Source organism: Lepisma saccharinum, chromosome 1, assembly GCF_977018435.1.
Source record: "Lepisma saccharinum chromosome 1, izLepSacc3.1, whole genome shotgun sequence".
In the NCBI taxonomy this organism is placed as follows: domain Eukaryota; kingdom Metazoa; phylum Arthropoda; class Insecta; order Zygentoma; family Lepismatidae; genus Lepisma; species Lepisma saccharinum.
In genome coordinates, this window is record NC_139229.1 from 101,342,846 (window position 1) to 101,370,817 (window position 27,972).

The 27,972-nt window shown below is 39.1% G+C and overlaps 1 long non-coding RNA gene across 1 annotated transcript; it reads left to right on the plus strand.

Annotated features, from left to right (window-relative positions):
* Nucleotides 1–794: 794 nt before the first annotated feature.
* Nucleotides 795–27,618, plus strand: LOC145985496 (uncharacterized). Its single transcript, XR_014441426.1, has 4 exons — nucleotides 795–875; nucleotides 8,474–8,648; nucleotides 11,429–11,572; nucleotides 27,096–27,618. It is a non-coding gene; the product is annotated as an uncharacterized LOC145985496 (long non-coding RNA).
* The last annotated feature ends 354 nt before the right edge of the window (nucleotides 27,619–27,972 follow it).

Consider the following 27,972-nt stretch of genomic DNA (forward strand, 5'->3'; position numbering starts at 1 on the left):
CATGTAGTGTCTGCAGTTCCTTTATTTGTTCTTCAGCACATTTTAATTTCTTTGTCAGCGTTTCGAACTCACTATCTTGTTGCAGATTGGATATATTTCCAGTACTCAAAGTCTCTGAATTATGTGCCATGCAAATTCTTTTGCGAGGAGACAACTCTTCAAGTTTTTCCAATGCTCGCTTTCTAATCTGACGTTTATTGGCACGTCCACTTCGATCAATTATGTCATTTGGCTGTTGCACACTACTACAATTCACCACACAACCAGGCAAATTTAAACTTGGTACAGCGTTTTTATTAAGTTGCGGTCTACAGGCAATGCTCAGCAGTTCTGCTTTTAAGTTCCGTTCGTAATCAGCATCCAGAAAATGCGATGAGCACACTGTCGCTGTTTTGGCGTTAACAGGATCTAACCTCTTACACTTTGAAACCCATATCTTGCACGTAATCGGATCCTTTGGGAACGAAAAGTAGCTTACACCTACAGTATTTCTTGCGTTGTTCGGGCACAAAGCAACAGCACAATTGCACGGCATCTTCCTTAAATGTTATTGTTGTTGCAAAAAAAATTCTCCACTATCACACAAGCTACAGAAAAAGGAAAAACAAGGCACTTTCACACTCTCTCGCACAAATGCAGATCCTATAACGAGCGGAAAGGTCAGTGACAGAGTCACCCCTGTCCTGTGAGTGACGTCAGGGTTGGGACCGCCCACGACCCTCTTTTTTCAGCTTCGGGAGGGAAGACTGCGCTACTTTCTCAACTATATATATACTTACTTTGCTATGCAGGCAGATTGCTTCTACCTGCGACGTGACAGGAGAAGAAGACAGAAGAGCATTAACGCATTACGTTATTATTTCAGCAGTATTCAAGTATGTATTTCTAGTTTGATATCATTTTCATATCACTTCGTCCTATTTGTCTACATCATTAGAGATAAGCACAATACTAATATAAATTGTGGAATATGTGGTTATCTTAGAATTGAAAAAGTAACGACGTTGGTTTACACGTGGTGCATGTGTGCAAAGATTGGTGTGGATATTGGAGCGATTTTATAATACCAGGAATTTTTCCATTTTTGTTTAAAATTCGGCATACTCACTAATTTTGGCCCCCTAATCACGAATCTGCAGTCAAAATTTGGGTAACAGTAGTATACGTCGGAGACACGTTAAACTAGTTTATTTTCAAATAAAAATCATTGCTACTTACCTCATATGCATACCGGAACATTTTTCAAGATGGGGATAACTTTTTTTTCCATGAAAAAAGCGTTATTTTTAACATTATAATCATTTATTGGTCGTTGCTAATTCGGCGGGCAAATCTTGACTCACGTCTGTCGTCAGCTGATATGCAGTTTCGTCAGCTGATGTGCAATGTTTCCAAACTTATGAACCGATAAATGCCGCACAAACTATTCACAAAAGTTTTTTAAGCGAAAATTGAGGCTAGACTCTACGTCCTTATCTGCATGGTGATTGCTTCTTTGCGTTCGCGGTGCGCGATCGTGGTGCGGCACCCGGCATCTCTTCGGGTAAGTACCTTTTTCGGTAAATTTCTCGTATCGGACAAACAGCTGAAATTTGCTACTTCTTTTCATTTCAATATTCTTACTTACGTATTCTGCATTGACAAACATTGCTGAAGGTGACATTTCGCTAATTTCACCGAAAATAGCTATATTTGCGACATATCGAGTAAGTTTTCTTGGTTGCTTCTTCCCTTCCGTAACACGGGAAATGGCCGTCAGTTTCACCACCGTAGTCCATATGCAATGTTTCAACCCCACCACGCGTAGAAAGTGCAAGATAAGCGAAATTGAGTGATCCGCGATCGGCACAATTGCTCATTATTTACCGGTGAGGAGGAATGTCGGGAATGTAGTTTTGATCCATTTTAATGCGAATGCATGTGGTTTTCTACATAAATCTATTTCCGACGAGCTATTGCTGCTGCTGCTATTTGCTTTCTGCACGAGAGCACAATACACGCTATTGCTGCTGCTGCTAGGAGCCGATGTTGTCCGAATGTTGGAAACGTGTTCGCGAATGAAGTTTTGATCCATTTTAATGCGAATGCATGTGGTTTTCTACGAAAATCTATTTCCGACGAGCTATTGCTGCTGCCACCATTTGCTTTCTGCACAAGAGCACAATACACGCTATTGCTGCTGATAGAAGCCGACGTTGTCCGTATATGCTAAATTGGACGAAAGGAGTGCTAATGGAACCTAACCTAACAGGCCTAACCTAACCTAGTAGGCATACCTCGTCCCCGTGATGGTCCGTGGGGCTATCGTGAATTTTTAGGCTAACGTCAATGGTTTTTGGGGCTACCCGTGGATGGTTTGAGGGAAATAAAGAACAACAGTAAGTACTCGTTAATGTAAGAAATATACATTATTTTCGTTACAAATTCATTATTTCACCTAAAGAAATGTTCCGAAATGCAGAATGTTACTTTAACTACATTAACGAGTACTTACTGTTGTTCCTTATTTCCCACAAACCATGCACAGGTAGCCCCAAAAACCATTGACGTTAGCCCAAAAACTCACGATAGCCCCACGGACCATCACGGGGACGAGGTATGCCTACTAGGTTAGGTTAGGCCTGTTAGGTTCGGTTCCATTAGCACTCCTTTCGTTCAATTTAGCATCCGCGCATCCTGCACACGTCATTTTCAAAACGTTGATCACGTTCAACTGATCATACGTATTTAAACGTGTGACCAGTTACATAAACGTATATTTGGAAACACTGGCCCGGATTACGTCATCACGCACAGGCTACATCCACCTGGAAGTAAATGGATGCAAGGGCTCTCGTGCAACGGTCACACATTTATATCGAAAAAAAGATGATTAACCGGCAAAATTGAATGAACGATGCGAGAAAACACTTCCCCGAACTTCCACAACTATAAAGAAACTGCATTCGGTAAGTAATTTCTCCTGTAAATTTGACGAAATCCGTTTGTCCGATACGAGAAATTTACCCCTTTTTCTTTTTACACTTTCTGTTCACGATAGCCCCACTATCCATTCACGGGGTCGAGGTATGCCTACGAGGTTAGGTTAGTCCTGTTAGGTTAGGTTCCATTAGCACTCATTTCACCCCTAAATATGTGCTTTATCATCTAAAAAATTCCTCACTACGTTCAAGTACGCATATCCGGACAACATCGGTTTTTCTGGATTCACTCCTTCAGGAAATTTTTCCTCGCTTTGGGATTTACGTTGTTGAATTCCTTATAAAATAAGCTTTCCAACGATATATGACACGTATTCCTTAGGAAAAGGATGTAAACTACAGTCTTACCTTAAATTGGAAAAAAACAAACTGCTCACACGTCATCTTGTAAAACTTCTGCGTGGTTGCTACACTGACAGGGGGTTACATGATCGAACGCACGGAACATTTGATTAACGTAGTCGACGGTAATGGCGGCACGAGCTATCGTACAACGGAGATGCATGAATGACGAAAAATACCTTACTTACAGGCCAAATAAGTTGCACGATTCGAAAAAACAATTTCCCCGGCTTCAGAAAGTCCTCGAGAACGCAATTCCGTAAGTACTTTCTCGTCTTTTCTCCTGTAAATTTTAAGAAATCCATCTCCGGCTTATACTATCGTTACCCTTATTTCTACACCCTCGATTTCCAAATTTCCCACAGATTCCGGGCTCCGCCCCTGGGGTAATTGACCTACCATCCCCAACCGCTAACGAGACCCCGCCTCCGCTCCGGCTCCCTGGCTTTGTAGAGTCCCTGTGGTACTCATCTGGGTAAATATGAGATAATGCCCGGACATCTTTCACTCATTTATTTCCTTAATTTTACCACTGGTACTTACCTATTTTGCCTTGCGGGACATTCTTTAAGGTGAAGTTATGCCCTTTTCCATAAAATAGTGTCAACTTTTCATATTACGATTGATTTTTTGTCTTACTTGTTCCGCTTCTGTAATATATAATAGACAATATGGCGTGCACTCGTCACGGATCATCACGCGTTGTGCTTGTGTTTTGTTGATTTGGAGTGGGTATGCAGTGTTTCAACCCTTTTCACCGAAAAATACCTAATTTCGTGTTTATTATGTCATCACAAACCATTGACGGATAGCCCCAAAAAACCATTCACGATAGCCCCATGGACCATTTCCAGCAGGGTTGGGTTAGGTAAGCATAGTTAAAAAAAAAATTCTCGTAAGAAAAAGGCACGTTTGGAAACACTTCAGAGATTTCGTGACTTTCAATGCTCTCGCCATCTGCACGCACACAATGGAAACAACGGCAAAAAGTGATTAATTCTTGTTCGGCAGCATTCAAAACCGAAGTTTTGGTAAAAATTTACTATCCTTCGGACACCCCTAATTTTTTCGTTTCCTCAATTTTGAGATTCGTACTTACGTATCTCCTTCGCGGAACATTCCTGAAGGTGTATCAACGTTGTTTTGATGAAAGTAAGAGCAATTTTTCACATTACCAGTACGTCTTTCTCGTAGGCCTTTACGCTTGCCTGAGACACAATATGGCGAGTACACCTTCCTACATAATCGCACGTCGTGCTTGTCTTTTGTAAAATTTTTTACATTCGTACTTACGTATCTGCTTCGCGGAACATTCCTGAAGGTGTATTGACATTGTTTTGATCAAAGTAAGAGCAATTTTTCACATTACCAGTACTTCTTTCTCCTAGCCTTTCCGCTTGCCTCACACACAATATGGTGTGCACACCTTCCTAAATAATGACGCGTCGGGCTTGTCTTTTCTCGATTTCCAATTGTTATGCAGTGTTTCAACCTTCGGAACCCAAGAAATGCCCGTGAACAAACTTCATCTTTTTTTCTCGTTCTTTTACGAAGAAAATTATAATCTTTCGTCGCACTATCCGTGAATCGTTTTTGGGCTATCTGTCCTGGAATAAGTGGGAAACATCTAGAAATTGCAAAATAAGCAAAAATAAGGTGTTAGTTTTCGGAATTGAAACTGTCGATTTTCGCGAATTTTTTTGTTTCACAACCAAATATATATATTCCTGATACTAACACGACACCAAATTTTAACTATGTATCCTAACCTAACTGAACTAATCTAACCACGTGCCAATGGTTCATGGGGCTAGCGCCAATGGTTTGTGGGGCTAGCGTCAATGGTTCGCAATTATTTCCAATTTCTAGATCCTGATACTAACAAGACATTCCTTTCCTTTCTTCACGACCCCGTGTTCAATTAGAAAACCCACTGGATCCTCCACACTCGGTACAAACTTCACCACGCATCCAGGACACGTCATGCTTCTAACTCTCGTTGCAAATGCAGATAGTTCGAAACACTGGATACCCAATGAACATGAACAAAACACAATCACGACGCATCATGATAGTCACGACGGTGTACGAAGGTGAAGGTGTACGCGCCAAACTCTATTCTCAGTCGGAGAATTAATTTTCAACGAACAACATGAATTTCAGCTAAGAAACATTCCTACATCACACTAAACACCTTCCCGATGTTCGACAATCCTACAGGAACTTATTACGGTAAGTAGTTTCTTACGTAAAAATAAATAAATGTGTCTGAAGGATAGTAAACAAGTACCGAAACGACTTACCGTAATAAGTTCCTGTAGTATTGTCTAACATCGGGAAGGTGTTTTGTGTGATGTGGGAATGTATGATAGGGGAAATTCATGTTCATTGTTGAAAATTAATTCTCCGACAGACCTTTGACACGTACACTTTCGTACATCATCATGCGTCGTGATTGTGTTGTTTTTTTCATGTTCATTGGGTATCCAGTGTCGAACTGTCTGTGTCTGCAAAGAAAGTTAGAAACGTGACGTGTCGTGGATGCGTGGTGAAATTCGTACCGGGTGTGGAAGATCCAGTACATTTTTTAATTTAATTGAACACTGGATCATTTTGTCACATCCAATGTCATAAAAAATTAACATTCCACATCATTATCATTCTTTCTTTTTTCAAGTTCAACATACTGGTTAGTCGCCAACCACACGCTCACAAAAATCATCATATGGTTAACCCGGTGTTGGTAGACATGTTAGCACCGTGCTAACATTGAAATTTATCTGCTTATACACACAGCTCATTCAATGTATAACCGGAAATATGTTGTAACAAATATTTATTACAAGCACAGTACTATGTTTCAACATAGTCCCCCCCAGTGCTTAATAAGGGCACTGAATCCACAAGAAAAAAATATATATTTTGGGTGTGTGTGTAAGCACTCATGCACTGCTGACTGGGCTTCGTTCCCATTCTGGAACCTCGATCCACCCAAAAGTGTGGAAATCGGAAGGTGCAAGATCAGGCAAATATTTAGATGAAACTCAAACTTTAGATCCTCGATGGTAGACAAATTGACACTGGCAGTGTGTGGTCTCGCATTGTCATGGAGCAAAAGCACACCAGTGGACACCAGACCACGTCGTCGTCTACAGAATGGCTGGTTTCAGTTTTTCGCGGAATAGGTTGGAGTAGGTGGTACTGTTTACATTATGAACCTCTGGGCATGTAATGGTGAAGAATCGGCCCCCTGTAGTCCCAAAACAAAGTGAACATGACATTTCCGGCACTCCGTTGAGCACACACCTTCTTCGGTCTGGGAGACTAAGGATGTTGCCATTCCATTGTTGTCCTCTTACGTTCTGGTTCACAGAAATGAACCCAACTTTCATCTCCAGTGACAAAAAGAAATGCCTCGGCGTCAGCTGTATAACAGCGCAAAAGCTCCCTGCACACATAAACATGTATCTCCTTCATTTCCGGTGTCCGTTTCGGAACCCACCTCGAACATACTTTCCTGAACCTCAGTATGTCATGACTGATATGGTGGGCTTATCCTATACTTATTTCCATCTGGGAAGCAATTTCACTGACAGTAATATGCTAAATCTCCCGTATCAAGTCCTCCACTTGAGCAATGATGCTTTCCGTGACTGCAGTGATAGAGCGACCTGGATGCAGAGAATCTTCAACACTGGTTAGGCACTTCTTGAACATCTCAGGCCACTAGTACATTTGTGATCGACTCATACATACTGTCGCCATACTGAACTGTCATGTGGCGATGAATTTCTATCGGTTTCATGCCATCACTCAACAAAAATCCTGCTACACCTCACTGCTCCAGCTTAGAGCACTCCTGTAAGGGTGTCACCAGCTAGTGTAACTAGTCCTAACGGTGACCTTGGACCATGCACCGTCCAAGTTTCATTTTCCTAGCTGCACACAGCACTACGTGACAGACATTTGTTTCTCACAGTGTAGGTGGAGTTGTGGACAAGTAAGCTGCTGCCAAGTGGAGGTGTACGATATCAGTGTGGAAGTCAAAGGTTGACTACAAGGTTCCTGTGGAAAGAAGGAACCAGCCCTGGGCGCAGTCGCTCATCTCGAATCCGTGGCTTAATTCAGTAGGTGTCCGACCGAATGACTGGCATGTGACTGTGAAGGCTCCTTTCTTGGCACTCACTTCCGGCTGTGAAACCTGCCACCCAGTGCAACACATTGCACGACTTGGAGCAGATTCACCACAGACTGCTTGTAGCCAATTATGAATCATAGCTTTAGCCACACCATCTTTCCACAGGAACCACGTGGTCCATCTTTGACCTTACTTGTCCACAACTCCAACTTCACTTTAAGAAAAAAATGTCTCTCATGTGGTGCTGTGTGCAGCTAGGAAAATGAAATTCTGACGGTGCACAGTCCAAGGTCACTGCTATTACACACCCCCCTCACTTCCATTCTCTGTTGCAGCATATACGTACACGGGGCACAGTCTCAATGAATTCTGATCGGCCCAAGTATTTGTGAAATGTACTATTTGTCCAGAAAGTAAATGCTCAGTTGATGGTGTTGCAAGCAAAACTTCAAGTATGAAAAATTTTAAGGTCAAATGTGACTGAACATGCCATTCCCACCTCAAGTTTTTTTTTTTTTTTTTTTTGGTACTATGATATTTTCTTTTGTGGGAGTTGCATCCCAATAATGTGTTCCATAAGGATTTCCATGAGTGCCAGAAGGGAAAAAATTGTATACAGTCTATCATACAAAGGTTTTCATTTGACACTCGTACCACCTTTCATCTGAGGAATTCTTACTCAAGATGCTGAGTTTGGGTATACCATTCAACAAGATACCCAGAGATGAGAATAGGGCATTATTTTAAGTAAGTTAATTGCACTCTAGATTTAAATCTTTCATTCGTGTCATGACACTTCTCTTTTTCAACTCATTCTGTTACCAAAGTGTTAACACCAGCTGATCACCCACCATCTCCTTGACAGGGGGTAGCACATGCTACCTGTGGGCATTGAAGTGTTCACCACCAATTTGTATAACACATTCTAGTAAAATGATTGTTTTATTTTATTTGAAGTGCTTTCAGTGTTGTTTTGTGACACAATTCTTGTTTCATTCACTTGCAACAATAGGCTGTGTTTAAGGAAATCTGCTTGTCAATGTCTGCCCCAGAAAGGATGGAAAAATCATTCCCATTTTTGAAGAACGTCTTAGGCAACTTGGATGCTGGTTGCATGTCAATGGAGAAGCCATCTACAAAAGTCAAGCATGGGCTTACCAGAATGACACCATAACATCAGGAGTATGGTAAGATCCATTGTTGCTGCTATATATTTGTTAACTGTAGTGCCAATGCTTATATGAAGACTAGCATAAACCAATTATGTATTCACCTTCCGTTCAAGGCTTCTACATTAACGTTATATTCTCAAGAGCAAAATATGTAATAAAGTTTAACATATTTAACGAATGGGAAAATAAGTTATCTCTGAAACAACAATACAGTTCTTCTAAATATGTACATTTGTTTTCATGACACAAACATGGTTAAATTTAACTATTTGTTTAAAATAGTAAAGAATCCATGCTACTCATGAAAAAGTAATTATTTTAGTTAAGTAGAAAGGTACCCCATAAAAATTTAGCATGCAATGTTAATTGGACATTTTTAAGGTACATATTTTTGGTAAATAAAATAGCAAAATTTTGGGTTCAAAAGCAGTATATAAAATGACATTTTGTTTTTTAAAATTGTGAATATAATCATCAGTTTGATTTAAAAACTGCACTTATTACTCAAAATAAACATATCCCTTCAAATAGCACATTTATGTAGTTACCAGAGTATTGAGTTTATTCCTGTATAAAGGGGTCCATTTTTGCTTCTCAAATATTTGAATTAGAATTAATCAATCTTCTGTGAATTACATTCAGAAAATGCTGCATCGATAAATAAACTCAAAATTTTGTGTTTGAGTCTATTTTGCATTTCGTTTTCGTGACAAGACAGGGCGAGAAAATGCACCTCACCTCTTTCAGATACACGAAAAATGAACATTACTACATGTAATTTCACATTTTATATTTTCGTCAAAAACTAAATATGCATGCCTCTACTTTGTGCTACTATTAACTATACTCATTCTAAAATCTGAAGGGGTACCTTTTCCTCATCTTTGGGTGAATAAATTTCTTTTTATTGGTAATGGGAATCAAACATGACAGACCTGTGATTTTAGTACAAATCTGCTGTGGTAACAAACTACTTCACAGCCCCCCCTCCCCCCAACTAAGGAACTCTATACTAATTTCTTTACCTCCACTTAACGTACTATTTCTATTTTCTGAGGAGAGGTGACCATATTTGCTTGAATTCTACACTGAGATGACATAGGGTTTTGGACCAGTTCTATGAAAGCTTCTTCTTTGATTTTCCTCAGTTTTCAGTTTGGTTCAATGTGTAGTACAGTTCTTTTGTTTCTCAATGAATTACACGATTCATTCTATGTACGTTCAGATATTTTCAACCTATCTATTTCACCTTTACATGTGTGCTGCTTCTGTTCATATAACCTTGTTGCTAAAGTACATCCTAGATTTTCCAATGTATGGGGGAGGGGGAATGAATGAGGATGGAATGCAATTGATAAAAGACCGAAACTTAAAAAGAATAACGATGTTCAGGGTGGGACTCAAACACAGAATCTTCAGAGGAAACTATATGGCAAGTGCACCAGTTTTGTCTATATTAGACATGGCAGTCTTGGATGGGTACGGGGACTAGGTCGTACGCATACAATGTACCAAGCGTTTCAGAAATAATTGAGGGGTTACAAAAATTTATTGCAAGTAAACTATTGAACTTACTTTAATGAAACTAGTCCAGAACAATCGAGGTATGCAAACAGTTTGTGCAAGTATGTTTTGTTTAGCTGAGAGTTCACAGTGTTTTGTTGAATGTTTTGATTCTCAAGATTACTGGACCTTACACTGTGCTACTTTTTTGTGGGATTTTATCAAAGACAGGGTATTCGTCCCACTGATGCCACATGATATCGACAGGCCTATGTTGATGCAAGTGTGGCAAGAACTGGACTATTGTGTCAATGTGGCCCATGTCACCCTTGGTGCATACTTTGAGCATTTGTAGGTGTAAAACAAACCTTTGCTTGCAATAAATGTTTATAATCCCTCAATTATTTCTAAAACACCCGGTTTGTGGGGCCTATAACCTAAGTTTTTCAGAGGTCTGGAAAATTAGGATAATGTCTTTTCAGTAGAAAAATCCTATCACATTATCAGTCTTTTTTTGTAAACTACTTTTTTTCTTACTGCCCTGTGCAATCACAATATAAACTTCAATTAAATTATATATTTCATATTACTACCTAAGAGGAATAACCAGTTATATTGAAAGTTAAAACCAACAATTATGGGAAGCTAAAATAACTTTCTAGATAAGTGTTTGTTTTCATTTCTGATGTGTCACTGTTGCAATGTGCATTGTATTTAATTACAAAACTTTGTGTTTAATATCAAACCATTATTTTACATATCAAATAGCAGTCTCCTTCATAGTTCTTTTATGTATACTTTTCATTGAATTTTGAGGCTGTAATGAATTTAATTTTTTTATATAAAATAATATTTTCACTAATTTCATTTTATAATGAAACAATAAGTGCACACCAATTATTTTTATTGAAATATTTGAACATGATTTTTATGTAGTACTTTGTTTATAATTTTATATACATAATGTTAAGTATGTAAAAAAAATCTCATTAGTTGCTTGATTAGAAGCGCCAGTTTCTACAAACTTGTAACAATCTGTAAACAAAAAGAATTATTTTTATCGAATGTGGGACCTCTTAAAGCATGGGGTAATTTAAGTTGTCCCTACCTAGGGCCTGCTCTGATATTAGATGTACAGTCATGATAAGAAATACATCCTTCCCTACGACTACTGATGTTAAGGCTCTATGCTCTATGTGGGAAGTATTTTTTTCCATGACTGTATCCTATATCCAATGCTTCAATGTTACTTTCAGTATGTTATCAAATTTGAAAATTAATTCTCCCCACAGGTACATGAAAGGTTCACTTGAGGATGGCAATGAAGCAGTGTATGCTATAGTTCTGAACTGGCCATCAGGAGGAACCCTGCTTCTTGCCTCACCAACTGCAATGGACAAGACAGAGATAACAATGCTGGGATACAAGGGATAAATGTAAGTTGGTTGTAATGTTGTGAAGGAGGTAATTTGCAAGTGGAACCTCAATTTTATGTTTTTTCAAGGATCAAGGGGGGGGGGGGGGGAAATAAACTAGGGCTGATCCGATACCACTTTGAACTGATGAGAATGATCTCACAGATTGCCACCAATATCGTTGCTTGAAAATTGTAATATTAAAAGTTTTTCAAAATATTTATTAATATTAGTGTGTAAGTATTCCACTCTAATTACACTTATATAAGTTAATGGATTTGTGAGATGCACTTGAAAACATTGGGCCATGTCGATAATTGATGCAATAAAATGGCAACACTGAAACATGCAACATGCATGTCAGATAGGTCGGCATGATGCCTGCTTTTTACAAGACCGGTTAGTGTGACTGGGATAGTCTGTGTGGGAAGAGGTGTTTGGTAAAGTGTGTGTGTTGTGTGCATTTGGCTCACAGGAATAGTCGTAGGGATGCAGGATGGCACAGCGAACACATTTGAATCATCGGCAGATTAGAGGTTGGCCAAAGTGAACTGTTGCTAGTAGCATCATTTCTTGGCTGTGGAGATGATTCTTCCAGGTATACTAAAACATTCTACAGCATTATGGGCATGCTACAACCCAGTGCCAGGATCGTTATCTTGCTTTAAATGCCCGAAGATGCCCTAGCAGCACAGCACCTGCACTGGCTAGAGACCTCGTAGCGGCCACTGGAACACACATCTCTAGCCAGACTATGTATTGTCAGCTTCGAGATGTTGCTCTGCGTGCAAGGTGACCTGTCTTATGCATTCTCCTCACACAAAGACACTGCGAGGCTTGTCGAACAGGCCCACTGTGATTGTACCCAGGAACAGTGGAGTAGTGCGCTGTTCATGGATGAGTCTGTTGTTTATGGGGTGACATCCATCAACAGTCTGCGAGACTTTTCCGTGGTGCCATGGATATGGACCTGTGTTTCGTCTGATGGATGTTAGTTAATGCCAGACCACACAGAGCATGCCTGGTGGAGGAGTATCTTCAGCATGAGGACATCACGCATCTGGAGTAGCCTGCTTGCTCACTGGACCTCAATCCAATTGAACATGCATGGGATGTGTTACCACAGGACAAGTTGGACGGCCTGAGTCACAGGATGGGGGAGTCATTGTGCAACCTGTATTGCCATACAGGGTCACCAAACCCCATATTGAATGGGTCTCGCAACATCCACTACGAAATGTATGCCACCAGCAGAGAGAGACCACCACACCATGTTAGTGTTGCCCACGCTCATTTTCCACTTTTTATGTATACCTTGTATCAGTTTGTGTTGCCAGCATGTTTTATTGCATCAATTATCACAGTGACCCAATGTTATCTAGTGGATCTCGTAAATCCCTTAACTTATGGACATGAATGTACATGCATCAACTTACCAAGAAATTTGCTGTAAAGTATACAAGAATATTAAATTAGATGTTACCACAAAACTGGTGCAAAATAAAAAGAAGCTTCGAATTTTGCATAATATCCAGGATAATTAAGTGTCGCAAGGCATTTGTGCAGAGCCTGTGAAAGACAAAAATGTCAGGAAAGTATCGGCTGGTATCGGTAAATAAATTCCAACCGATGCTTTCCATGCTCAGCAGTAAAGAAGAGCATAACATGCCAGAAAATATAATGTGGGAAAATTATGTTGTATTGGGTCCATGGGGATTGAATGTATAATGTAGGAAGTAAATGTGAAATCAGGGTTTCACTATTTAAATTCTGTAAAATATGTGATTTTTTAAAACAAGAGCACCTTATAATACTGGATAACAATAATAAGATACAGTATTGGTTAAATTATTCGACTCATTGTAAAAGAGAAGCACATTTCCTTGTTTTAAAAGTGTTCTAATTAAATAAATTTGACGATTGCAATAACTTTTTATAGGATTAAACTGTTTGTCTGCTTCGATATTATCTTGTTTCCCACAATACGTTATTTTACTGTGTCCAAAAAATAGGTGGCAGCACAATTCTTTGCACATTCGCAAAAATGTCTGGAACAATACGTACATTGTTTATGCGGTTTGTTTGGTTATAACTGTCTCAAGTCATAATTGATATGTTTGATATTTTTAACAATAGATGTCAGGGGAATTCAGTTTTGTTTTATGCTTACTCTCGAACAGAGAGAGAGGGTGACGCTCAGTCAGTTAGCGAGACAATATGGCCGAGTGTGCGTGGTAATTTCATTCCGTCCATCTCGTTGCATTGCACCAAGTTTGTACATACATGTAATCTTTTGTTTTATTCAATATATCTTCGTTATCAGTGAATGTCATTTGCAATCATCCGAGTTGAATCACCTTATGGAATACAATAAAGTCCTCCACTCCAGAGGTATGGGTTTGTGATAAAGTGACACGCAGTAAGTACTATCATTTTCTTTGGCGTGCATCGTACAAATTAGGCAGACCCATCTCGACCCAACAGACTAGCACATTTTGGTTCATCAGTGGCCACACACAAAACATTCATTTTGGTCCAGTGACCGGATTCAATCATTTTGGTCCTTACCGGCACGAATGTTTCAGCTACATGACATTCTGTTCAAGGTCAAGTACTAGTGCAGTGCGGAAACAACAGTTTCTTACAGCAGCCATATTGCCAACAATGCAGCTCCATTGTCGTTCGCAGCAAATGAATGTAAACAGCTAGACGATACTTTTCATGCATCATTTTCTTCACGACAACGGCGTAGGAGGTTGGTAAGTATATTTTACTTTGTCTGGCTCATTTCCTTGCATTTATTTCCTTTAACCTTTCGTGTTCTTCATAAAAATGAGTGAGAGCGAAGTGCAGCAGCATCTCGTTAGAGAACGAGGGACATTAAAAGGAAAGATCACTCGAATGGAAACTTTCGTCAATCAATTCAGTGAAAGCGAAGGAAACATTCAAGAAGTGCGTACTCGTTTCAATGCATTGTCTCGCATTTGGGTGGACATTGAGCAAGTGCAAGATCAGTTAGAAGCTGAAACTGGTTCATCTCAGGATGACGTCAGAGACTAATTGGAAACGGCGTACTATGAGTTGAGTGCCAGGATGCAGGCTTTATTATCGCAGCATGATAAGGTTCAAGTGGAGCATGATGCTGTCAACACATCGCATGTCACAGCAACCCGGCTCAAACTTCCTACAATAGAATTGCCAATGTTTGAGGGTGATTATCGGCACTGGTTGTCCTATGAAGACACTTTCACATCTTTAATACACAATAACAAAGACATTGCTTCCATTCAGAAGTTTCAGTATCTACGTTCGTCGCTCAAGGGCGAGGCGTACAAGCTCATTCAAAACTTACCCATCACGGAGGAAAACTATGCAGTTGCCTGGAAGTTGTTAGTGAGTAGAAGCTAATCGCATCATCGTACATTCATGAAATATTGCACATCAAGGCAGTCAGCAAGGAAAGTGCTCAGGAATTGCATTCCTTTGTGGGATGTGTGACAAGCAACTTGAATGCAGTAAATGCGCTTTACACAGATGTACCTTTCGCGGACATGTTACTCACTCAGCATTTTGTGTCTAAGTTAGATTCAGGAACTAGGAAAGCGTGGGAACTGCAAAATAGTGAAACAGATTTTGTCAGCATGGATGATGTCTTTTCGTTTTTGGAAAGACTATGTCAAGCACTGGACAGCATTCAGCCTGCACCAAGCGATGTAAATAAACAATCAATCAAACCTCAGCATTACAATGTAAGATCAAACAATGGTTTTTCGAAATCTTTCATTAGTACCACTAGTGCGAACTCTTGTTTCTTTTGTAAAGAGCCGCATGCTCACTTTAGGTGTGCATCATTCATCGCCACAACTAACAAACAGAAGTATGATTGTGTTAGAAGGAATAAACTCTGCACGAACTGCTTATCTCGAAATCACATACTGCGTCTATGCAAGGCAGGTTCGTGTAAAAAATGTTCAGGCAAGCATAACACATTGTTGCATAATGATGGTATATCAAGAATGTCATTTTCCAGCAGGGAATCTACGGAAGAAGGCAAGAATGAAAATTCTCAAGCAACGCAAAACTAGAATCAAGATCAAACTCCACAAGCTTCTTATTGTGCACTCAAAGGGCAACATAACATCACGCGTGTTACTTTCCACGGCAGTGGTAAAGGTCAAGAATCATGCAGGTCAATGGATATACTGTAGAGCCTTGCTAGACAGTGGATCCCAGAGCCACTTTGCATCTGAAGAGTTGGTTCAGCGTCTCAAACTGAAGAAACATCCTCAGCATTTACCGATTCAAGGCATAAACAATGCTGAGTCGCAAGCAAATTTCAAGGTGGATATTCAGTTGCAATCTAGAATAAGCACATGGCGTTCCAACATTGAATGCTCAATATTGATGTGGCTCACAAGTAACGTACCTTCACATCGAGTCGACCGAGCATCAATCAACATACCAAGACATGTAACATTGGCAGATCCGACATTTGATGTGCCAGCAAACATAGATCTTTTAATAGGCACCCAGATCTTCTTCGAAATTCTCAAGCCTGATCGCATAACACGTTCAGCTGATTTGCTGATTCTACAAAACACTGAATTCGGATGGATAGTCGCAGGACGCATTCCACAACAATGCAGTGGCAACAATTCATCGATATCATGCTTCCTTCGGACGGAAGAAAGTCTCCACCTACAGCTTCATCGATTTTGGGACCTTGAGGAGATATATACCAGGCATAGAACAAAGGAAGAAATCAGCTGTGAGCGTCACTATTGTGAAAACACGGTGAGGGACGAAATAGGCAAATTCATCGTTCGACTTCCACTCAAAGAAAGCCGAGAAGCATTGGGCGATTCACTTCAACACGCCACCAAGAGATTTCTCCAATTAGAGAAAAGACTTGAGCATCAACCGGAACTAAGGATTCCTTACACAGAATTCATGAATGAATATGAACAGCTAGGTCACATGGTACAATTACCGATGTCTCATGACCACAGAGTAGCCTACTATTTGCCACATCACGCAGTAATCAAAACACAGAGTTCTACAACCAAGGTTCGTGTTGTTTTCGACGGATCGGCCAAAACCACAAGTGGCAAGAACCTCAATGACATTGATGGTCGGGCCCACCATACAACAAGATTTATTCTCCATCATGACAAGATTTCGCACACATCCTATAGCATTCACAGGAGATTTACAGAAAATGTATAGAATGATTAAGGTGCAAATAGATGACAATCCATTACAGCGAATATTGTGGAGAAGCTCCAACAAGCATCCAATTGAAGTTTTTGAGCTACGAACGCTTACATATGACACAGCTTCGCCATCATTCATAGCTACTAGATGCTTACAGCAACTGGCAGACAGCGAAATCAGCAGGCATCCTCGCATCAGTAGAATCATCAAGGAAGACATGTTAATTGATGACGTAGTGAGCGGAGCACAAGATGTAGCTGAAGAATTGCAGATTCAAGCAGAATTAATTAACATTATGCAGCGTGGAGGATTTACTTTGCGTAAATGGTGTTCGAACAGCACGACAGTGCTAGAAGCAGTTCCACCAGCCATGCGTGAAATGAAGCTCCCAGTCGAATTTCACGATTCAGAAGTGAAGACTTTAGGCTTATCTTGGAATCCTATTGCAGATAAATTACTGATCAACAGCAAAGCTTCTGAAGTAACGAATAACGTCGAAATATCAAGCACTAAACGACAGGTAGCATCAGTCGTTGCGTCAATATTTGACCCTTTAGGTCTCATCACTCCAATTGTTATTACATACAAATCATTTCTTGAACAATTGTGGACATGCAATGTTCAGTGGGATGAAAAACTTCCACTTCCACAAGACTTGAATCAGAAATGGCAACAGTTGCGCAGACAACTCCCTGCAATTAAACACATTGAAGTCAATCGTTTTGTTCTAATTAATGGTACAGTTAGAAATATCCAGAAACATGGATTTGCAGATGCATCTCAATATGCTTATGGCGCATGTTTGTATGTGCATTCAACTAACCACAAAGGTGAAACAGCAGTAAATCTACTTTGTGCTAAATTACAAGTAGCGCCAATCAAGAAGGTGACAGTACCTCGTCTTGAATTATGTGCAGAATTACTCCTAGCAAGATGTCCACAAGGTATTACCAGTTTTTACGTCTGATGGTAGACGTGATACATCTCTGGTCGGACTCACAAATTGTATTGGCGTGGTTAGCAGCACCATCCAACAGATGGAAAACCTTTGTAGCCAACCGGGTAGCAGAGATTCAAGACATTACGCAAATTAGCGATTGGAAACATGTTCCTTCAGCAGATAACCTGGCAGACATAATCGCAAGAGGTATTGAACCCACTTCAATACAACATAGCCATTTATGGTGTCATGGGCCACATTGGTTAACAGATACAGAAGATCATTGGCACTTACGCAGCAGCCAAGGAAAGTAGAAATTCTGGAGGGAATAAGCATAACGGCAGTATCAGTTTTGCCAGAATTCACTTGAGCAAACAATCGAATGGTTCCCCAAATTATCGAAATTAACTCGAGTGATAGCTTTCTGTCAGCGATTCATACATAACTGCAGAAAGTCCAACAACAATGTAAAAGCAAGTCTTCCAACAAAGGAAATGCAATCCGCATTGCATACATGCATCAAGACTGTTCAGCTATCAAGCTACAAGTCTGACATTCAAGATCTTCAACGGCACCAACAAGTTTCAGCCAACAGCACATTGAAGAGCCTGCACCCATTTTTGGACAGCAACAACCTTCTTGACGTTGGAGGAAGACTCAAGAATAGCAATTTGACTTATGAAACAAAACATCAAATTATTCTACCTTCGACAGGTACCTTCCATCCCTCAGGCAACAATACTGGATTGTACGAGCAAGGCGTACAATCAAGCAAGTAATTCACAATTGCCTCACATGTTACAAGTTGAAGGCAACCACGGCCAAGCAACTCATGGGTCAACTTCCGTCACCTAGAGTCAAACCGTCAAGACCATTTCTCAACTCTGGTGTAGACTATTGCGGACCTTTCCTATTGAAATCGCATTCGCCACGCAGCAAAGTTCATCGCAAATCATACCTGGCTTTATTCATTTGTCTAGCCACCAAGGCTATACATATAGAGCTCGTCTCCGATCTCACCACAGACGCATTTATTGCAGCCCTGCGAAGATTTACATCTCGTAGAGGTAAATGTGCCAATCTGTACAGTGACAATGGCAAGAATTTTGTCGGGGCAAGAAACGAACTTAAGGAGCTACATAACTTATTTTCGTCACAGGAATTCACATGAAATATTCATGAGTACGCGAGTTCTGAATCCTTCCAGTGGCATTTCATTCCACCTAACTCACCACATTTCGGAGGAATATGGGAGAGTGGAATACGCTGCATGAAGTATCATTTAGTTAGAGTAGTAGGAAAGTCAACATTGAATTTTGAGGAATTTGCAACTTTGCCACCCAAATAGAAGCATGCCTAAATTCAACCCCTTTGACTGTTTTATCCGACGGTCCAGAAGATTTAAGTGCTCTCACTCCTGGACATTTTCTCATTGGTTCAGCCCTTACTTCCTTTCTAGAGCCAGACCTACCTCACTGACCTCCCAGGAAATCGACTGTCCAGATGGCAGAGACTCCAAAGCTTTCATCAAAACATTTGGCAGCGATGGTCCAAAGAGTATTTAAATGGTCTTCAGCAACGTTCCAAGTGGACTAGCGTACAAGAAAACTTCAAACCAGGTTTGATAGTTGTCATCAAAGACGACCATTTACCTCCCCTATCGTGGAAATTGGGAAGAGTCACCAGCGTCCAACCAGGAAGAGACGGCTTAGTGCGAGTGGCCACAGTGCATGCAGCTTCAGGGATCTTCAAGAGATCGATTCACAGACTAGTTCCACTCTCTCAGTGCAATAAGGATGGAGATAAGTGAATTTAGTTGGTCAAACGTTGTTTGACCAATAGGGGGGAATATGTCTCAAGTCATAATTGATATGTTTGATATTTATAACAATAGATGTCAGGGGAATTCAGTTTTGATTTATGCTTACTCTCGAACAGAGAGAGAGAGAGTGACGCTCAGTCAGTTAGCGAGACAATATGGCCGAGTGTGCGTGGTGTAACATTTTCAATATCCCTTTATTGTAAACCTTACATAATCAGAAAATTGACGTATATATGCTTAGTTCAATTTTCGGCTATCAGAGGGCGTCGCCCCCTGAATAGCTCCACCGGTGCTGCCTCTAACGGCAAAACTTGGTACTTGTGGGCTAGCCGTAACCTCGGCACACAGCCCCAGTTGCACTCGATCGCCTGGGAACGAAACGGCAACAACCAGCTTTGCTGCACTGACATCCTTTTCCTTGCCGGAGGAGAGAGACGTACCTGACCATGCTGTTGGTAGAATAGAGGCCAGCCATTTCAGCCAAGAGTGTGATGGGCCTACGACTTGAACATAGGACTACAAACGGAGTGTGGTGCACATAGCAATAGAGGCAGAACTTTGTGTATTAGGTACGTAAACTCTCCCCGTGCAATAGGAACATAACATCGTATTTTTGCCGTATCTGTGTCGTGATTTTTACGTTCCCCTTTTTTTTATTTTTACATTAAGGCGATAAAGATTTGTATGTTCAACATCCCCCCCCTTTTTGTCCTCCTTGAGTGTGCGTTGAAAGACCAATTGTCCACGTACCCTTTTTGTCAAAATGGACAAAACAATGAAAATTGGACGTGACGTATATGAACAGAATTAAGTTACGTGTGTTGATCATTGTCCCCCAAACGTTTATTCAGGCTAGGTGCACCCAGTGCATACATAAATAACCTAAGAATGGACGCACGCTAATTTAATGAACAGTCGAGTCTCCATCTTCGTACTAGCAATGCAATTTTCACTGCCCATTTAACGTTTGTCTAGTGATTCAAAACCAAGTTTAATTAATTTGGAACTTGCAGAGAAAAACTACGATCCTTTATTGACTCCCTAGTTGGGACAGAACTAGTTATTCCTGTTAGTCTCCCCACCTCCTTTGCAGTAGCATTAGAATAACCAAGGATCAGAATAATAATATTAATAAGTGCGGTATGATTATACCCAATTGCATTAATTAACGTATTGGTTAAATGTTGAATTTACAATTGTGTGATTGAGTGTGTTGCAATAATGCATGCACGTGAATGTAACGCGTATTTATGATTGATGCTCAATTAAATGCTAATGGTTGAATAGGTGCACGCGGGACGTGCTAGAAATGAACGCGTGGTTGCACATTTTTTGACAAGTATAGGCATTTCATGTATGGTTATTGTTAAAGTTGATACTGTTTTTTGAGCAGTCTTGTTTTTGGAGAAATAAAACGGTGTTATTGAGCAATTACATTTATCTTCTTAATGGTTGGTATTTTAAGTACACTATTTTGTTTACTACCTTTGAATTCTAGTTCGTTAGCTAATGTAAGGACCGTATGTCACCAGACGAATAATAACTAAAAATACGAGTGGTTTTGTGGGGGATTTGTTGTAAAAAGAGAAAGGTAAAGACGTTGGTTTAATTACTAAAACTATTATATACAATGGAGAAGGCTTAAAAGGCTATTCATTGTCGGGACCCTTTGTTTAGGCACATATGATATACGTATACATGTTTTTCTCTTACAGGGCCTTTGTCTCGCGCTTCTCGTGGATAATGCGGGAGTTTACGAGCCGCTTCCAATTTAAATATCGCGAGCAACCGCAACTTGACCCCAACTATTACGTCACAGTGGTAATTCCATTCCGTCCATCTCGTTGCATTGCACCAAGTTTCTATATACATGTAATCCTTTGTTTTATTCAATATATCTTCGTTATTATCAGTGAGTGTCATTTGCAATCATCAGAGTTGAATCACCTTATGGAATACAATAAAGTCCTCCACTCTAGAGGTATGGGTTTGTGATAAAGCGACATGCAGTAAGTACTATCATTTTCTTTGGCGTGCATCGTACAAATTAGGCAGACCCATCTCGGCCCAACAGACTAGCACATTTTGGTTCATCAGTGGCCACACACAAAACATTCATTTTGGTCCAGTGACCGGATTCAATCAATAACAAAGGGAATAATATTAATTCTGGGTGTTGTAAGAGTGTTCTTTGTACCTCCAGAGCAACTTTCATGAACCACGTGATTTGAATTTTAGAAATAAGAATGAAATGGAATGTGATATTGTGACACTTGCATACATTTTTCATGTTACCGGAACTCTGTCATGTTATATATCGTTGTAAAGCTTAAATCCTGCAGTTTCTGAATATGGCAACAGTATACCATTGAAGATAGCGACACTAATGTGAAATGCGGTTGAAATAAGCTCATCACCAAATGAAGGAACATTCTGATTTTTATGGTATTTTGTAGTATTAGTGACCAATACATAACGTAACAGCACATTTAGCACCCTCAAACTAGCAGTTAGCAGTACAAGATATATTCCACTAAGACATTTACACCCTCCATATATATATTATTAGGCCAGTAATACATTGTATTTTTTCCCTTATCTTTTTTTTTTTTTTCATAAGTACCATAAAAATCAGAAAGTTCCTTCATTTTGTGATGAGCATATTTCAACCGCATTGTACATTAGTGTCAACATCTTGAATGGAATAGTGCTGCCATATTCAGAAACTGCAGAATTAAAGCTTTACAATGATATATAACATGATATGGTTCTATAAACATGAAAAATCAATACAAGTGTCACAAAATCATGGAATGACGCTGTACGGTTTCATGTTAGCTGTTCGAATTATTCAGTGCTGGGGTCAACTTTTTTTGAAAAAGGTGTGCATTATACAAGAGTAAATACGGTAATTAAGGGGAAGGCATAGTTTTGCATAAGGTGCATTTTTTTCAGATGGTAGGTTAAGATCATGTTTACCACACACAACTGCAAAATAGATTGTTGTTCTTTGCAGAACCTTATGCATATTTTTAAAATACACCTTGTTTAACTTTCTTCCTTTTGTTTGTGTATATTGAGTAAACAACTTTAAAAATTATTCGTCAACCAGTCAAAAATCTGTTTCAAATGAATTCTAGCTTTTTGTGCCTGGAGAACGAACTTGTACACTTCACAACATCTTATTTGACCGCCCTGAAAAATTTCAAAGTCCGGAATTCGTAAATTTGGCAGCATAGCGCTTCAGAGCCAACTAAGAGTAGCCAACTTTGCAACATTTCTTCTTCCTGACTGAAAACGCTCTTGTGATTTTTTTTCATTCTTTCACATTCCATAAAGTAAAGATACCCTAAAGCAGTAATAAAATATATGAGTAGACAAAAAAATGTTAAGTAGAAATACGAATGTTGAAAATATTTCAAGATTCTTCGTTCTGAATTTGAAAATAGGAAAATATATGTGCATTGTGAAACACTGAACAGGTTCTCATCCACCTGGAAAGAATTGTGGTCAGATTTGAATGCAAGAAGGCAAATTTATGATGATTATATGCGAAATGTTTAGTAAAGATACCTTGCACAACACCAAACGATTCTGCAAAGTGTGTCTTTTCCTTGGTTCTTGGCGAAAAATGGTTCGAAACTCCGGCACAATGTTGCTTCAACTGAGATTAACGTGTTTTACTGAGCTTTCTGTTAGCAATCTCCTGGAGTAGTTGGTGAGATGACAGCACTTTCGTTTTTTACTGTTTTCGGCAAGATCGAAACATCGTAGGTTCAAATCCCACTCTTTCCTTATTATTTTTTCCTTTTTATTTACCGAGTACGAAGTGTTCTAATAACGTAATATAATATTATATGATATTACTGTAAATATTTATGCGATGCATGCTCAGTGGCGGCGATTGGGTTTCAAAACTGATGGTGCAAGGTGGGGGGAGGGGGGCAAGGATAGTTTCTTTCCTTTGGTAGATAATGTTTAGCATAGTGCTGGGTCATCTGCCCCTCCACACTCCATAATCGTCGCCACTGTGCATGGCTCAAGTAATGCTTCTACTAATGTTTTTAATCTTTCAGTGATTGGCAGGATTTTAGGAAATACTTTTCCTTTCATTCAGCTGTTATAAGTTAACACATATTAAGAACTTACATGTCAACTTTCTGCATCCGGAAATGCTGGACATAAATCGCATAAATATCAACGGAAATATCCAAGAAACGTAGATAAGCATTCTCGTCCAAAGCCGCTTTAAACTGTAGGTCCAGTCCCGATTAGCCTTACTATGCATAAAGTTGACTTCAAACACCAAATCAACCAATTCATCTCCTTTCAGAGTGGGCCTTCTATGATACTGTAGTCGGCCAGCATCCGAAAATACAGTTCTGCTTCGCGTATACCAGTGTAATTGCATTTAATATTGTGACTAATTTTACATTAAAACTACAGATTAAAGCGATAATAGGGTCCAGAAAAAGAACCTCAATGTAGATCTTCACACAAAGTATTTTAATCCATTGCCAAACATTTCAGTTAAGAATAATATTATGCCTTTCCATTGCCGTATTTTCGATTCATGGTGAATTTGCTAAAAGAACCATGTCAAGAAATCTAAATATGAAAGTTTTACTAGTAAATGCATTTAAAATGCACGAAACAACATGGGAGGAGAAAAATAAACCTCAAAAATAAGTAAAAATTCAACAAAAGCTGCTAAAATACTGACAAATAAACTAAAAGGGAAAAAAGTCCGAAAAATGCAAAAAAAAAAATGTAAAATAGAAAGTGTTTTCCGGCTCTAACTGAAGTGAAACGGACATGATATCAGGTTTAGCATTGTTTTTAATGGTCAGAATAAAAGTTGATTTTTCATCAACTTCCGGACCCTAATTAGTAATTATGACTATTGAAAATGTTGGAGGTAGCTGACTTAAAATTTTCTTGAGGGATCATATCGTCCCATATCTCCACTTCATAATAAAGAAAAACATCAAGTTCATATTTCGAAAATGACTTGGAGTTTTCCACCACGAAAATATGTTTTTCATAGTTTGAAGTTCGTTCGTATTATCTTTAAAGGTTTCCATTGTTTAGTTTCACACATATTTTATATTTCATACGTTCCTCTCTCTTTTCATACAGTCTTTGGAAAAAAGCTGAAGTTTCTTGTCAAACGGGGTCTGGTTCAAATGACTCCTTTTCGCTCTCCTGTTCCTACTTTAAACAAACAACAAAATACTTCGTAACTAAACGATTGCTTGTTCAAAACACGGATTTTTTACACAATCTACAAAATATGACAAAAAGCCAATAGACATGTTCATCATTTTTCCCTTTCAGCGTTTCTCGATTTTATCTGAATTCGTTTCCTCATGAAAATTGCCATGAGGAAATTATAGATCAGACATTATGTGTCAATTGGTTTCTTCAAACTGGTAACAAATTTTAACATGAGCTACCTGGAGAAGAGGTACCATGCTTCATTCTTACGAGGGAGGTCGTAGGTTCGGTTCTCCACCTAGGCAGGATTTTTTTCAGGAGTATATCGTTGGGTGTTTAGTGTATCCACCGTGTCAAGAAGTTAACATTGGTCTCTGTATTTCACGAGAGGAAAGGAAATAGTAAGAGAAAGTTATTTCGATGATAGGAGGAAGTCACATGCCACGTGGAATGTGCAAAATCAAGTTACATAGAGCTAAGTCTGTAATGGTGGTTTTGAATATTGCCAAGTTAGTGCGGAAAGTTTGTTATATCTGATACTCGTACTTTCTGTTCAAAGAAGACAAACATTTTAGATACAAAGCAGTGAGGAATTAACGATCATTATGAGGTTTTGATTTTTTTGTTTGGCACTCACTATATAAATACTTATTAGTAGTTTCTTATCGAATCGGCCTCCGTCGCAATAACAATTTATTTATGTTAATTAGCGATTTACTATTAGTTTTAGACGCATGGCAAGATGATGGTGAGTGGATTGACAACAGTCATTACGAAGGAACGGACATAAAGTTACCAATCTTAGCAATTCGAACTCATTAAACGTTCTCCTTCGTTACAGTACTGCACTACATCACTACTTAACATAACTGTATATCTTTTTTTAGTATATCGAAATCAAATAATCAATATTTTAAGTGTCAGTGAAGAACAAACAATACATAACTTAAATAACATTACATTTTGCATGCTGAATACATATATGTGATTTGTGAATTAATCATGATGTGTGTGTTAACACAACATATGAACAATAACTAAAAAGAAAAGTTTTAACTTTAAATCCTGGAAATCTCCAACTTCTAAGGGGAAATATGCGCAGAAGGGACGTCCCTCAGGTGTGCATCGGATTCATTTTTTAAATATTCTAATATCAACGGTATCTGTTCAGCAAACAAAAAAATGAAAAAGAAGAAAGAGGAGAGGGTGGGATTTGAACCCGCGACCTTTCACGCTTGTTGAAAAACAAGGATAGCAGTGCCTAACCAACTGCTCTACGTTACCTTCACGATCTAATACCCTTAAAAACATGTTATCGTTTATGAAGACCTTCCTGTGTTTCAAGCACATTTTCTCGACAAGTCGTGTAAAATATAAGTTTTTGAGAACTGTTCGATATTATGCAAGGTATTGTAAATAAAATGTCGCATAAACTCCTCAAAAATTTGCTTCTTTCTGCACAAACTTGATGGCAATTTCCTCCAGGTGGAGAAAAACTCTATTCAGTGTTTCAAACCTCCCAAATTTCAATTCGGGCAAGCAGAATCGTAAATATCCTTCAAGGTTCTTTTTCCAATTTATTATTTCTGTTTGCGTATTATAATACTGGTTTATAGTTTCTAAGTTCATGGAAAGTGTTAAATTGAAAACGTATCACCGCAGCGTTTTTCGTCTAGTGGAAGGACCTACTCAAAGTTGGCTACTCTCACCTGGAGCTGAAGTGCAATGTTGCTAAGTTTACGATTTTGGGACTTAGAATTCTTTCGGGGCGGTCAAATAAGATGTTGCGAAGTGTACCATCCCCCTTCTTCTCGTAAGATAAGCTTTATTTTTATTTGAGTGAAATTCCATTTAACTTTCAAGGGGAAATCTTCTGGAAGGAAAACTCTTTTTTAAAGTTTTATGATTGTTTTAGGTTTGCCATATTTCCACTTTGACAATATGGGAGGCACACTGAATGGGACTGAAAAACCAACCTTTACACACTAACACGCAATAATGGTAGGGGACCCAAAAGAAACATGAATCGTTCTCTGGTGGGCAGGCTCATTGTAGTATATGTTTCTCCTGCTAGATGCCTTCTGCACCAGTCTGCCATCCGGCATCGTCGAGTGAAGTTGTGGTGCCATGTAGTAAAAGTTTTGTTAAGTGCCCCTCAATTGTTTTCTGTTACGGAAAACAGTTACTGCTAAGGATTAAAAGCGAAGGTATGTCGCTCTGACCCCAAATATAGCTCTTTACAGGAGTTCAGTTACGTTCCTCTAGTTATTATACAGGATGATGTGTGCATGTTGCTGAAATTTCCTTTTCCTATGTTACACTCTTCTCATAATGTCTCCTTTATTTTCCAGGTACTCAAAGCAGGGCCAGGCAACTGTTACACTTCAGCCCTTGTAAGGACCACCACTTTGAGTGACGGGGCAGAAGTTATGGAAACTGAACTTCTCCCATGAAAACCAGATATGACTTGCCTTCAAGTGGAGTTCAGTAGGCCTAAAGCTAGAAGAGGAACAGGTACACCAATGTTAAGATTGATGGGCTGTGCGAACTTATGGATTGGGACCAGTGGGGGAGTCTGCAGAAGGAGAACAGAAATGAAATAACATAACTGCATGGAATGTGGACTTGTTAGCGTTACTTCTATTACAACTTCAGTGCAAATTTTGTTTTTACAGGTTGTTATTTTTGTATTGCAGTTCTCTGTAATATTTTAAGATTTTTGTATGCTCCTTTTCACGTAAAATGGTACATTCGAAGGAAATGTTGGGGACAAGATTCAGAACATTTCTTTTTGATGTACCAACAGACTTAGAGTCCAACTTGGCCATGACTAACTCTTCTAATGTACCACTTTATGCAAAGATAAGCATTTACATTGTTTTGTATGTTTGTTAAATTGCAAATAAAAATTTTACACACTGTACCTGACTCTCTTCTTATCAGCATTTGGCCTAAAGTGTTGAGGTGGGGAAAGGTTAAAAATTTTGTTAAGTTGGACTTAGGGTGATTTTTTAATCATATTTTGGCCAAAAATTGACCAAAATATCTATATTTTTTGAAAATTTTAGAATATTTTTTATTAAACCATTATTTTTTAAATTTTTTATAAGGATATTGTGAATTTCTCTTTCAAAACAAAATATTAGTCATTCTCTATTTACAATATACTTTATTACTAAAAATAATTGTACAGAATACATTATTTTTCCTTTGAAGCAGATATACTAA